The following is a 12,347-nucleotide window of genomic DNA, read 5'->3' as shown; positions in this document are numbered from 1 at the left end:
ACTCAATACTCACGCACCCCAAAATATATGAATGTGTTAACTTTTAAGTACTTAAAGGCAATGATATTATTATTACTATCTTACAAGTCCCTGTAATGAGTGGATGAGCAAAGCGTGTTTTCTTTAATTCCCTTGCAAAATACACATATGTGGACATCCTCGAATGGAAAAAGGGAGATTCTTAGAGGCCACCTCGAAAAGAAGCCAGGCATCAGAAGCCCCTCTTCATCCTGCAAGGCTCTCTAGTGTCCTACAAAAGCTCGGCATCTATTAACACAATCTTCCATGGTAAATAACGACAGGGTTGGCCTGCTAAAGCAGCCCAGGTGTTTATTAAGCCAGCACATTCACTTCACCGATTGGTGGGTGTTCTGGAATGCTCCTCATACAATGCTGTGTACACATTCACTGTTGGAGCTCAAGGAGGTACTGTTCTGGAACCTTCTTGCCCTGCAATTAACTGTGCAAGTGGGCAGAGCTAACATCCACAAAATAATCACTGCAAATCTCAGGAAAAGACCCTCTTTGAAAGCAGGCTTCCAGGGCGCCAGCATCTTAGGAAAGCACGAGAGACATCCTACCATGATTTCTGAAGACAAAGCTGAAATCTACTTTGATTTCAGAATGACCCGCAATCACAAGCCATTTGCCTGATTGTGCGTTCCTAGTGAAATCTCATAGCTTTCCAGGTGCTAGGATTGGTAGGCGTGGTTTGTGAATTTAAGTGAGGGGAAAGATAATAGAAGGCAAAAAGCAGAAGGTGGTTCCAGCAGCTTTGAACTGAACATTAGTTCTGAACGGAATATGCCATTTCCACCTGGAGGTTCACTTCAGACTGTTGAGATACTGCTATCTGGTCACCACATCCAGATTTAGTAATGCATTAATTCACTCTAGCCATGGGGAGAAAAGTATCATTTTATTTAAATGATTTATTTGCCTTAAAAAGTGAATGGTAACATCCAGTGGGTGTCCTTTTGAAAAATTTTATTTTTTTTTACGAAAAAGGAAAGAAAAACGTCTCGATATCTCTCTTCCTCACGGTTGGACCTGCTGTCTCCGGAAGGCGATGCGGGTAAGCATGGCTATGACAATAATAAATTGTAAATTTGTAATGAAAGCCTCTTTCTTCAGAGCAGCTCAAAACATCTTCTTTCCTATGGACTCAAAAAAAGATTTGAAATCTTCGTGCCTTGTTGCAGAAATGGCCTTCCTTTAATCCGACGTGACATGACTGGGTTCTGACTGAGGGACCAAGCAGTAAAAGGTAAGCTCACTCACCTGTTTCCTGCTCCAATTAGGCATCTCTGTTCTGAGATGCCAGGTGCTTGTCTATTCCACAAGCCTGTTTATTGCCTGAAAATGAGTGCCCCTTTCTTGAAAACAAAAAACAAAAACCCTTCACTTTAATCAAGAAATTTTATTAAGAATACCAGAGCAAAAATAACTCTTTTTGGCTTCACTCTGTGCTTTGACATTTGCCTTTCCAATCACGTCTTATAGCCCCAGAATCGAAATTTGGAAGCAGCTCCCATTTCATATCCCTTTTCTAACGAAATCAACCTCTCAAAGTTAAATGAACATTTTTAACAAGCTGACAGGTGAAACTGAAAAACACTGTGCTTTTCAGACCTAACTCTGGGTTCCAATCTACCCTCCACGATTTTAGTAATTATTTAAATAAACAGAACACCCAAGCCTAGAAACTGCCTCTCTCTGCACCACTGCAATTGTTGAATTCATTTCCTGGCCTTTCATGCAGATGCTCAGAAACAGGGTGGGGCTCCCCGGTCTTGTATGCAATGTTCAGGGAGTCTGTGCCGCAAAGGAAACTCAATTAATCGTTCAGATTCCAGGTTTTCAGTGTCCTTCTCAAATTCCTCTGAAATAATCACGTTTTTAGGAGTGCCACTATTTCTAGTGTTAAGACTCAGATTAAAATCTTTGTGTCGAACCAAATGTTCTGTGCACAACCATGGATGACAGGTATTGAAATGAAGGTGACAAGTCAAGGAAATCAGAGAAAATCTCCCTGAAGAAGAGCCGTGAGACCAGCTTCTCTGTTTATGGATGTCTCTGTTAAAGCTTTTATTATTTATTTATTTATTTATTTATTTATTTATTTATTTATTTATTGTATTTTATTTTATCTTTTTTAAAACAGGTCTGGCTTTTTAGAGTTCACAAGTAAAATCCAATCCTGCTAAGCCATGCTGGTTCTCTTATGAGTCAGCAGGCCACTGAGCAGTTCAGACAGTGCAGCCCAGAGCTACCGGCAAGAGATCTTTGGACACACCCATTTTTACTAATCCTGACTGTTTTCTGAAAAAAAAAATCATCCTTATGCTACTTGGTGTCAGGCCTCAGAACTCGCATCAAAAATTGCACACCTCCACCTCCACCAAGCAGGGTTCGGGCTCCAATGTGGAAGCACTTCCCTTCGGCTCTGTTACTGAGCACAATTGGATTAAGGCTCATTTCTTCCTCCGTGGGCAACTCTTGCCTCTTTTTCTCTCTAGTCTGCATGTTATCAGGTTGACATTCCCTTCGGTGGCATATGACAAATCAAATTGGCCATCATTGCACTCATCAAAGGAGCATGTTTTCTATTTCTGAGGACTGTTTCCTCCACCCCTATTATAATCATGGCCACACCAAAAAAAAATTTTTTTTTAAATTTTTTTTAGGAGGGTGGCTGGTAAGAGAGAATGAATGGACACAACTCGCCCTTCCAAAAGAAAGCAATCAATAGTCGTAAAGCCCAAGGCACAGTCTTTGAATATGATTTTAAAATACCTGGTGCCTATATTGTACATTCAAAGCATTATTCCGAAAATACAGATAACGGCTTTGAAAAACTTCACCAAAAAATGAAGCAGATTATTTTCCACGTCTTTTTGCATGATGCAGCACTTTTAATACTAATTTATGCCAAGAAGTTAAAAGGCAAAGGGAATATTTTCTCGGTGCCTTAAAACCTCACACGCTCTTCGCTGAGCCACCTGCTCTCCTGCTACTCAGGGGCATATCAGAAACACGGGGGTCATCGGTTTGCTACCTTAGCATCCAGTGACCACCTCAGAGCAGCGCGATTTCTCTCTCAGGCATCTAAGTGGCTGTCGGGGACGAAATAACCGGCCGCAGCAGCTTTGCCCGATTCTGGGCTCATCCCCCATGCAGGCACACTCAGCGCACCTGTGCCCCTCCATCAGCCGCAGCTACACGCTCCACCTGATGTGTCTTTTCAACCTTTGTCAAGTATCTCAAGATAAGAATTTCCCGAAGCCCTTCCCCCAAGTCGAGGTTTTTGCGTGAGCCCCCAACCCGCAGGGGCGGCAAGAGGAGGCCGAGCTTCAGAGAGACCTCGGGCTCGCTTTGCAAACTTCACCTGCGCCTCGCACGGACCCGCGTCTGCACCCGGGGACCCTCACGTCTCCCGCACTGTCCCCGCAGCATCCCACGCCCACACTGCACACTCACCTGCAGGTCCGCAAGCGGCGCGCCACCTCGGTCCAGCCTCTCGTCGCGACCTCCGCGGTAAGCCTCAGAGCGGCGCGCCGGGAGCGCCCTCCGGGGTGGCGGGGACCGCGGGCCGGCTCGGGGCAGGGCGGCAGGACGCCGCGACCCGCGGGAGGAGCGCACCCGGGCGGGTCCGCGCTGAGCCGGAGCGAGCAGGCGAGCGAGGCGGGAGGGGCCATTTGTAACCGAGCAGACGCTACCACCGCCCCTTACTCGCGGGGGGCAGGGGCGGGCGGTCAGGTGACGGCGGCCCACCCTACGCCGCGGAGCCGGGTGGTTCCTGCCCAGGAGGAGCCCCCTGGCGCGCTCTGATTGGAACTCCCGCCGCAGTGGCGGGGGTGGGGGGCACGTGACAGCCCGGCCCCGAGGCCCGGCGCTCCCCACCCCCGCTGGGCACCCCATCTTCCTCCTGGAAAAGCCGGGGGACACAGAGAAGGCGGGGGAGCAGGCGGGGTGCAGGAGAGCCTACCAGCCCCTTTAGCCGCAGCCCGGGTGCTCCCGGCCGCTACCCAGGGAGGAAGGGTTCCCCTGCGGCCAGCCGGTCTCCTCAGTTCTCCCTCCCTGCGCTCGGCCGCAGTACCCTCCCCCATACCTCCAGCTGCAGGCACTCTGTGTAGACCACCGCCACCACAGATGCCAGTGGCACTTAGGAGTGTGTTTTTGTTTGTTTTTCTCTCTGCACACCGGCACATTGTGCCTGAGAGATGTATTGCAGACACCGCCCAACTCCGAGGCCCTGGGGACCCCAGACCACGCCCGGCATGTCTGACAGCTTCCCGGTTAGGTCTCGGAGGGTCTCGGGCCTGCTCCCTTGGGAGGTGGTGGGGGCTCCACGGGAGCTGCAAACCCCCCCGATCTTCCCCCAGGAAGCAGGCCGGGTGGAGGGGGTAAAGAGGGCGGCCTTCGGGGTGCGAATCCAGTCCCCAGCCTCCGGTTGCTAATAATAAAGGTCAGATTAAAACGACTAAGCTAATGGTGCCGGCAGGGACGCGCTGCATGGTGGTGGGAAGCCCGACTATTAATCATCCATAACGAGCCTTGCTTTTCTCAAGTGAGAGAAAGGGGCGGCGCGGCAGCCCCCCGGAGTTGCGCGCTGTCCTAAACCCCCAGCGCTCCCGCAGAACGAATGGATTCCGCAACCTCTTTTCCACCTCTCTGCCCCCCCCCGCCCCCCGCTCCGCAGCACCACCCTGGAAGGCAGGAATTCGGAGAAAATGCGGCGTCACGTTCGCCACTGTGCCGGCGGACGCGTCTGCGCCAACTCCAGCAACACGTGGGGAGCGCGAATGTGGGCGCCTGGGGTGGTTATGTGGGTATACTTATATGATTATTTATTGTAAGCAGATTGGAAGAAGTCTGTACACTAGATTCTTTCAAAGTTGTGTCCAAGGTTGTTTTGTACTGGGTTAGGGCGTAATTTCCAGCCGAGGTCGCGGCGGCGCTCGGCTGAATCCAGGGAGGAGGACGACGGCCCCTGGTCCCCAGGTGCTGCAGCCCCTGGTCCCCACTTCGATCAGCCTGCAACACGTCTTTGTCCCCTGAGGACCTTTCCAACCGGAACGAGCCTCTCAGTGTGGAAGCCGGGGAACCCTGACCCAATGGTGGCTGGGTTTCGCTGGGCGTGCGACAAGCGATGAGCAGGTTTACCCGGACAGGGGGTCTTTCCTGTACAGTCGGGCACAAACGCTGCCTAGTGAACGTTTGAGGAGGCTGAGCCTCTAACCGCTGAACTTTGGGTGGGGGGAGGGGGAGAAGCGTCTGCTGGAAAAAGAAACGCCTTGCTACCCTTACGTCCCCCGCCCCACCCCCATTTCTCCAAACCACAGGAGTTGGGGGTAGTCGCACCAATAAAATGTCAGTCCGTCCGCAGGAAACGTGCGCGGGGGGCGGGGAGGGGAACACGCCTCCTTAATAGGAAGGTGGGTAAGTTTTCCATTTCCAGGTGTTAACCTTAATGATACCGCCGCGTTCACATTGGAGGTTGATTGTAACAAGAAAATCCCAGCGCAGAGGACGCAGTGCTCACAATTAAAAATACACACTCCCCTCGACCCCAGATTCCCCCTCTGCGCCCACACCGCAGTCAGCTGGCGCCTCCGGCCAGGACTGGGGCCCGGGACACTGTAGCTCTGGGCAGGCGGCGGGGCCACTTGTTGCGGCACCACCAGAGGAGGGAAGATCCAAGCGGATCTGGCAAAAATTCAGTTAAAATCCCTTTCCCGGATGCGGACGCTCCAGAAGCCGAGGCAGCAGGCGAGCAGTGACTCAGTGCCGTTTTTTTTTTTTTTTTTTTTTTTTTCTTACTTGAACTCTAGACCATCTTTGCATGGAGTGCTTTGTCTTGCACATCTGGGACTTACTTTGTGCGGTTAAATGCGTGCCCTCCCAACACACACGCAGGGGGGTCGCCCCGCCTCGGGGAGGTGAGTGCCACACGTGCCTTGGACTTTCGGGGGCTCTGCCGCGGGGAAGCAGAGAGGGGTGGGGGACGGCCTCAGTGTGAGGCCAGGAACTCGGAAAGGCCCTCCGCGCCGCCGCTTCGGAGGCGGGGAGCGGGGACGGAGGTGCCGTGGCGGTCCGGGGGGCGCACGCAGCGCCCGCCGCGGCCAAGGGCAGAGGTGTCAGGAGGCAGAGACCGGACCCGGGCAGGCGGGTCCTCGCGATGCCGAGTTCATTGTCTCCCCGGGCGCGCTGCTGAGAAAATGCGCGACACCCGACAGGGAGAAAGCGACAGCGACCAAGTGTCCGTGCAGGCCCCGCTCGCCCGGGAGCAGGACGCGAGGCGGCTCCACACCCGGCTCGCGCCGCAGTCCCGCCGGCGCCCGGCGGCCGAGACTCTGTCTTCAGCGTCCTCGCGTGGCACTGTCCGCGGCTGGCGCAGCAAACGCCGGGCGCTAGGGCAGCTGGCCGTGGGTTTGGAATGACCGCGTCTGAGGGCTGCCCGTGGGGACCTGGGGACCGAGAGGTTGACAAAGTGACGCACTTGTCCCGGCTTTTTACATCCACATGAAGCTGGCAGTTCGGAGGGCCTGAGGGACTCTCCGCCGGGGATGTGGAAGTGGGGGGCGGGGGGGGGGCGGGGAAGCGCTGAACGCCGGGTTTGGGGGCCGCTGCGGGAAATGCCCGCTTTAAAGACTCTCGCCCTCTCAGGTCGCGCTCTCGGGAGCTCAACCCAGGGGGCGGCGCCGCCGAGCTCGCGGTCACCTCCTCGCATCAGGACACCTGGCGTTGCCCCGCACCTGCCACGTGCCCGGGCCGGAGCCCTCCCGGCCGGTTGGATCCAGCCCGCCCTCGCCGCTTCAGAGGAAACTCCTTCCCTTTTCCTTTCGTGCCGAGGGTAGGTGAACGCCGGCAGGGACCGAGGTGCGACCGGCGGGCACGTCGCCGCCCACTCCGCCTCCTCTGCGCCGGGTGCGGACTGCGGGGCTGCGGAGGGAGCCGGGCCACAGCCTCGCAGGGCCTCTCGTGGCCCCCCCCGCGGCCACACCTCGGTCGCGTCCCCCCCCCCCACCCCGCACCCTCCCGCCGCCTTCCCTCCCCCGCGCGCTCTCCCTGCCAATCCCGCAGGAACTGGAGGAAGACCAGGTCCCTGTGCCCTGTTCATGTGCTGGTTTAGGGGAGTTCACACGACGGCGTCCTGTGACCCCCACCGATGCCCGCGGCTTGGGGTCCACCACGTGGAACCCGCCGGCCCGCGCCGGTCCCCGGCACCAGTCTCAGGCGCTCGGCTGCTGGCGCAGCCCCCCTGAAGCTCCACAGCGCTCCCACCGGCTCCTGCCCAGCCCGCGACCCCTCAGGCCAGGGTTTGGCCAGTGGGGAAGCCCCTTCCTACCGCTCCCGCACCCCCAGCCATTCCCGGACAAAGCCGCCGAGCTTCCCGCACCGCAGCGAGGAGGAGGCCCAGACATCCGAGAAGAGCCGCGCGCGGAGAGCGCCTCCAGGCGCCGGGCCGCGGTGCGGTCCCCGCCCCTCGCCTGCCCGCCGGGTGCCGGGCTGGGGCGCGGGGCAGGCGCCCCGCCCGCCGTTCCGCCAGCGCCGGCACCTGGCCGCTGCGGCGCTGCAGGAAGGAGGCCCGGCAGGCCGGCTCTCCCACTCCCACGTGCACCTCGTGTGCGCGCCGCAGGCCTGCAGATGCCACCCGGCTGGCGCCACCGGGATTTCTGCGCGGCCCCACCCTCCCTGGCCGCAACACTTCGAGCCCTGCATTTGGAGTCTCCTTGGCGTCTCGCTGCAGCATCCAAGACCAGGCGCCGCCTCTGCAAGCCGGGTTGCCCAGCACGCCTGCGGGCCGCTGCCCAGAGCCCCCGCCTCCCGCCCGCGTCCGGCACTCACCTTTTCTTGTGGACCATGGGGTTCGGTCACTGCGCCCAGGCTTTCAGCCACGGCCATGGCCTCTTGGAGGGTGCAGCATGAGGGCGTTCCCGAGGCGCCGGCACCCTCCCTGACAGTAGGGGAGGCATAGCTCTGCTCCCTCTGCTTTCTTCCTCTCACGCCAGTGCCCACCTACACACACACACACACACACACACACACACACACACACACACACACGCACGCACACACACGCACACACACCTGAACACCGCGAGGCTACAGCCGGAATCTGCCTTTCGAACTCCTAATTTCAACACTATGCATCACACATCATGTCGCTGACAGCAAGGTGAGGGAGTGGCACTTAAGAATCAGGTGGATTCTTAAAATTTATGAAATAGCCTTCTGCCCCCAGCCAGTGCATTTTTAAGAGGCTTGCACTTTATTTTTAAAAAATAAATAGCCCCGAGCATCCTCACATTTTAAATATCAAAGTATTTTGAGATAATCCTAGATTCACATACAGTTGTTCAGAAGCAATACGGTTTCCCACATTGCTAACAATTCCCAAGACTACAGTACAATACCACAGCCAGGATATCAGCATTGATCTTCGATTTCCTCAACTCTATCTGCACCTTTGCGTGTGTACTTGGTGCTCTACAATCTTATCATGCATGTACATAGGTACATGTCCACCATCACAGTTAAGACACAAAACTGGTCTGTCCCCCCAGGGTCCCCTCCTGTTGCCTTTTATGACCACACCTAAAGTGAGGGCTGACAACCAGTGATCTGTTTTTATATCATTTCATCATTTTGAGAATGTTATATAAGTGGAATTAGACAGTTATATAGTCTTTTTTGGATTGGCTTTATTCACTCAGCATAATTCCCTTGAAATTCATACAAATCATTGTGTGCATCAATAATTCACTTAAAAAAAACTACTGAGTAGCATTTCATGGTATGGAGGTACCACACAGGTAAAGGGTTTTTTTAACCACTCACTGAAAGACATGTGTTGTTTCCAGATTTGAACTATGACAAATAAAGCTGCTATGAACATTTGTATACAGGTTTTTGTGTGAATGTTTTCATTTCTCTGGGATAATTGCCCGAGAGAGCAATTGCTGGGTCGTATAGTAAGCACATTTTTAGTTTGGGGAGAAACTGCCGCTCTTTTCCAGAGGGCCTGTACCACTTCATAATCTCAACAGCAATGTATAAATGATCCAATTTCTCCTCATCCTCAGCAGCATCTGATGTTGTCACTATTTTTCATTTTAGTGATTTTTATAGGTACACTAGTATCTCATTTTGGTTTTAATTTGCATTTCTGTGATGGCTAAAGATATTGAATATCCTTTTATATACTGATTGGCCATCTCTGTACCCTTGTTTTGCAAAGTGTTCATTCGCATCTTTCGCCCATTTTCTAGAGTCTACCTGTTGTTTTTGTTTGTTTCAAAGCCCTTTATTGAGGTCTGATTGACATGCAGAAAGCTGTACGTATTTAATGTATATATAACTTGATGGGTTTGAGATAAAACCATCACTGCAATCTAGAAACATAACCTCCCACCTGCTTTATAATTTTTTTCTTTTTTTGTGATAAGAACAGTTAAGACCTACCCTCTGAGCAAATTTTTAAGTATACAATACAACGTTAACTACAGGCACCATGCTGTATAACAGATCTCTAGACTTATGTACCTTGCGTAACTGAAATTTTGTACCCTTTGACTAATACTTCTCTCTTTCCCTCTCCCCACAGGCCCTGGCAACCACCATTCCATCCTCTGCGTCTATTAGTTTGATTAGTTTACATTCTTCATATGAGTAGTATTTTGTAGTATTTGTCTTTCTCTGGCTTATTTCACCTTCATAATATCCTTCCATTATTACATGTTGTCACAAATGTCAGGATGTCCTTTTTTTTTTAAAGACTGAATAATATTCCATTGCATGTATAGACTATACTTTCTTTATCCATTCATTCGTCAGTGGACATTTAGGTTGCTTTTATGTGTTGGCTATTGTGAATAATACCGTAGTAAAATGAGAGTGCAGAGATCTCTGAAATCCTAATATCAATTCCATTGGATAAATACCCAGAAGTGGGATTGCTGGATCATATAGTTGTTCTATTTCTAATTTTTTTAGGAACCATTGTACCTTTTTCCATAGTGGCTACACCAATTTACACCCTCATTAATAGTGCGCAAAGGTTCCTTTTTCCCTCATCCTGGCCAACACTTTTTTGTTTGTTTATTCATATAATAGCTATCCTAACAGGTATGTGGTGGTATCTCATTGTGGCTTTTTCATTGCCCTGATGATTAGTGATGTTGAGCATCTTTTCGTATACTTTTTCTCCATTCGTATGCCTTCTTTTGAGAATGTCTATTGAGTTCCTTTGGCCATTTTTAAATGGGAGTATTTCTTTTTTTGGGGGGGGGGAGGCTGCAATTGAATTGTAGGAGTCCCTGATCTTATTTTAGATATTAACCCTTTATCATATATGTTTTGCAAATATTTTCTTCCATTCTGTAGGTTGCCTTTTTCATTTTATTTTGGTTAGATGTAGTGCCACTTGTCTATTTTTGCTTTTGATACCTATACTTTTGGTGTCATTGCCAAGAAATCACTGCCAAGACCAATGTCAGGAAGATGTTTCCCTCTGTTTTTTTATTGTAGTAGTATGATTTTCAGGTCTCATGTGTAAGCCTTTAATCTTTTCTGAGTTAATTTCTGTGTCTGGTGTAACATAAGGGGCCAATTTCATTTTTTTTTTTTTTTGCATGTGGATATCATTTTCCCAATGCCATTTATCGAAGAGTTGATTCTTTTCCCATCGTGTATTCTTGGCACATTTGTTGAAAATCAGTTAATTGTACATGTGTGGGTTTATTTCTGGTCTCTATTCTGCTTCATTGGTCTATGTCTGTTTTCATGCCAGTGCCATGCTGTTTTGATTACTGTAGCTTTGTAATATATTTTGAAATCAAGAATTGTGATGCCCTTGGCTTTGTTCATCTTGCTCAAAATTGCTTTGGCTATTCAGGATCTTTTGTGCTTCTCTATGAATTTTAGGATTTTTTCTATTTCTGTAAGGAGTATCATTAGGCTATTGACAGGGATAGTATTAAATTTATAGGTCTCTGGGTAGTATAAACATTTTAATAATATTATTTCTTCCAATCCATGAACGTGGGATGCTTTTTCATTTATTAATGTCTGCTTTAATTTCTTTCATCAGTGTTTTATTCTTTTTAGCGTACAAGTCTTTCACCTCTTTGTTTACATTTATTCCTAAGTATTTTATTCTTTTTGATGCTGTTAGAAATGGTGTTACTTTCTTTTTTCAGATAATTTGTCGTTGGTACATAGGATTACAACTGATTTTTGTATGTTGATTTTATATCCTGAAACTTTACTAAATGTTTGTTTTTTTTTTTATCAGTTCTAAGGTTTTGTGTGTGTGTGTGTGGGAGAGAAGTGTTTAGGATTTTCTTCGTATAAGATCATGAACAGACAATTTTGCTTCTTCCTTTCTGATGTGGATTCCTTTCTTTTTTCTTGACTAATTGCTCTAAGACTTCTAGTACTGTATTGAATAGAAGTGGTGATGGGGGCATTCTCACCTTATTCCAGATCTTAGATGAAATGCTTTCAGTTTTTAACCATTAAGTATGGTGTTACCTGTGAGCTCTTCATATATGGCCTTTATTGTGCTGAGGTAAGTTCTTTCTTTACCTAATTTGTTGAGAGATTTTTTTTATCAAGAAAGGGTGTTTAATTTCATCGAATGCTTTTTCTGCATCTACTGAGATGGTCATGTGATTTTTATCCTTCATTTTGTTAATGTGGTGGATCATACTGAATAATTTGCACATGGTGAATCATCCTTGCACACCAGGGATAAATCACCCTTGGTCATGTATGATCTTTTCAATGTGCTGTTCGATTCAGTTTGCTAATATTTTCTTGAGGATTTTTGCATCTATGTTCATCAGGAATATTGGCCTGCAGTTTTCTTGTGGTGTCTTTGTTTGACTTTGGTATCAGGGTAATGCTGGCCTTATGAGTTTGGAAATATTTCCTCTTCTGTTTTTTGGGGAAAGTTGAAAAAGGATTGGTATCAATTTTTCTTTAAGTACTTGGTAGAATTTACTTGTAAAATGATCTGGTCTTGGGATTGTCTTTGCTGGGAGGGCTTGATTACTGATTTGATATCTTTATTTGCTATTGGTCTATTTGGGTTTTCTATTTTCTCTTGATTCAGTCTTGGTAGGCTGTGTGTTTCTAGAAATTCATTTATTTCTTCTAGGGTGTCCAATTTGTTGGCATATAATTGTTCAGAATAGTCCTTTATGATCTTTTTTATTCCTGTGGCATCAGTTTATTTTTTAATTTTTTTAAAAATGTATTAATTTAGTTTCAAGTGCATAGTACATTGGTTAGACGTCTATATAGTTCATAAAATGATCCCCCCAATTGCTCCCGCCCTC

The 12,347-nt window shown here is 49.3% G+C and overlaps 1 long non-coding RNA gene across 1 annotated transcript in view; it reads right to left on the bottom strand.

The window, feature by feature from the left end:
• The window catches only part of LOC107509065, a 116,744-nt gene extending 113,163 nt beyond the window's left edge, over positions 1-3,581 (bottom strand). Inside the window, exon 1 of the long non-coding RNA XR_001596444.2 lies at positions 3,481-3,581. This is a non-coding gene — a long non-coding RNA (uncharacterized LOC107509065). The remainder of the gene's footprint in view (positions 1-3,480) is intronic.
• Between the last annotated feature and the right edge of the window lie 8,766 nt (positions 3,582-12,347).

This window comes from Rousettus aegyptiacus, unplaced genomic scaffold, assembly GCF_014176215.1.
Source record: "Rousettus aegyptiacus isolate mRouAeg1 unplaced genomic scaffold, mRouAeg1.p scaffold_m13_p_4, whole genome shotgun sequence".
Lineage (NCBI taxonomy): Eukaryota > Metazoa > Chordata > Mammalia > Chiroptera > Pteropodidae > Rousettus > Rousettus aegyptiacus.
This window is presented reverse-complemented; position numbering and strand designations above follow the sequence as displayed.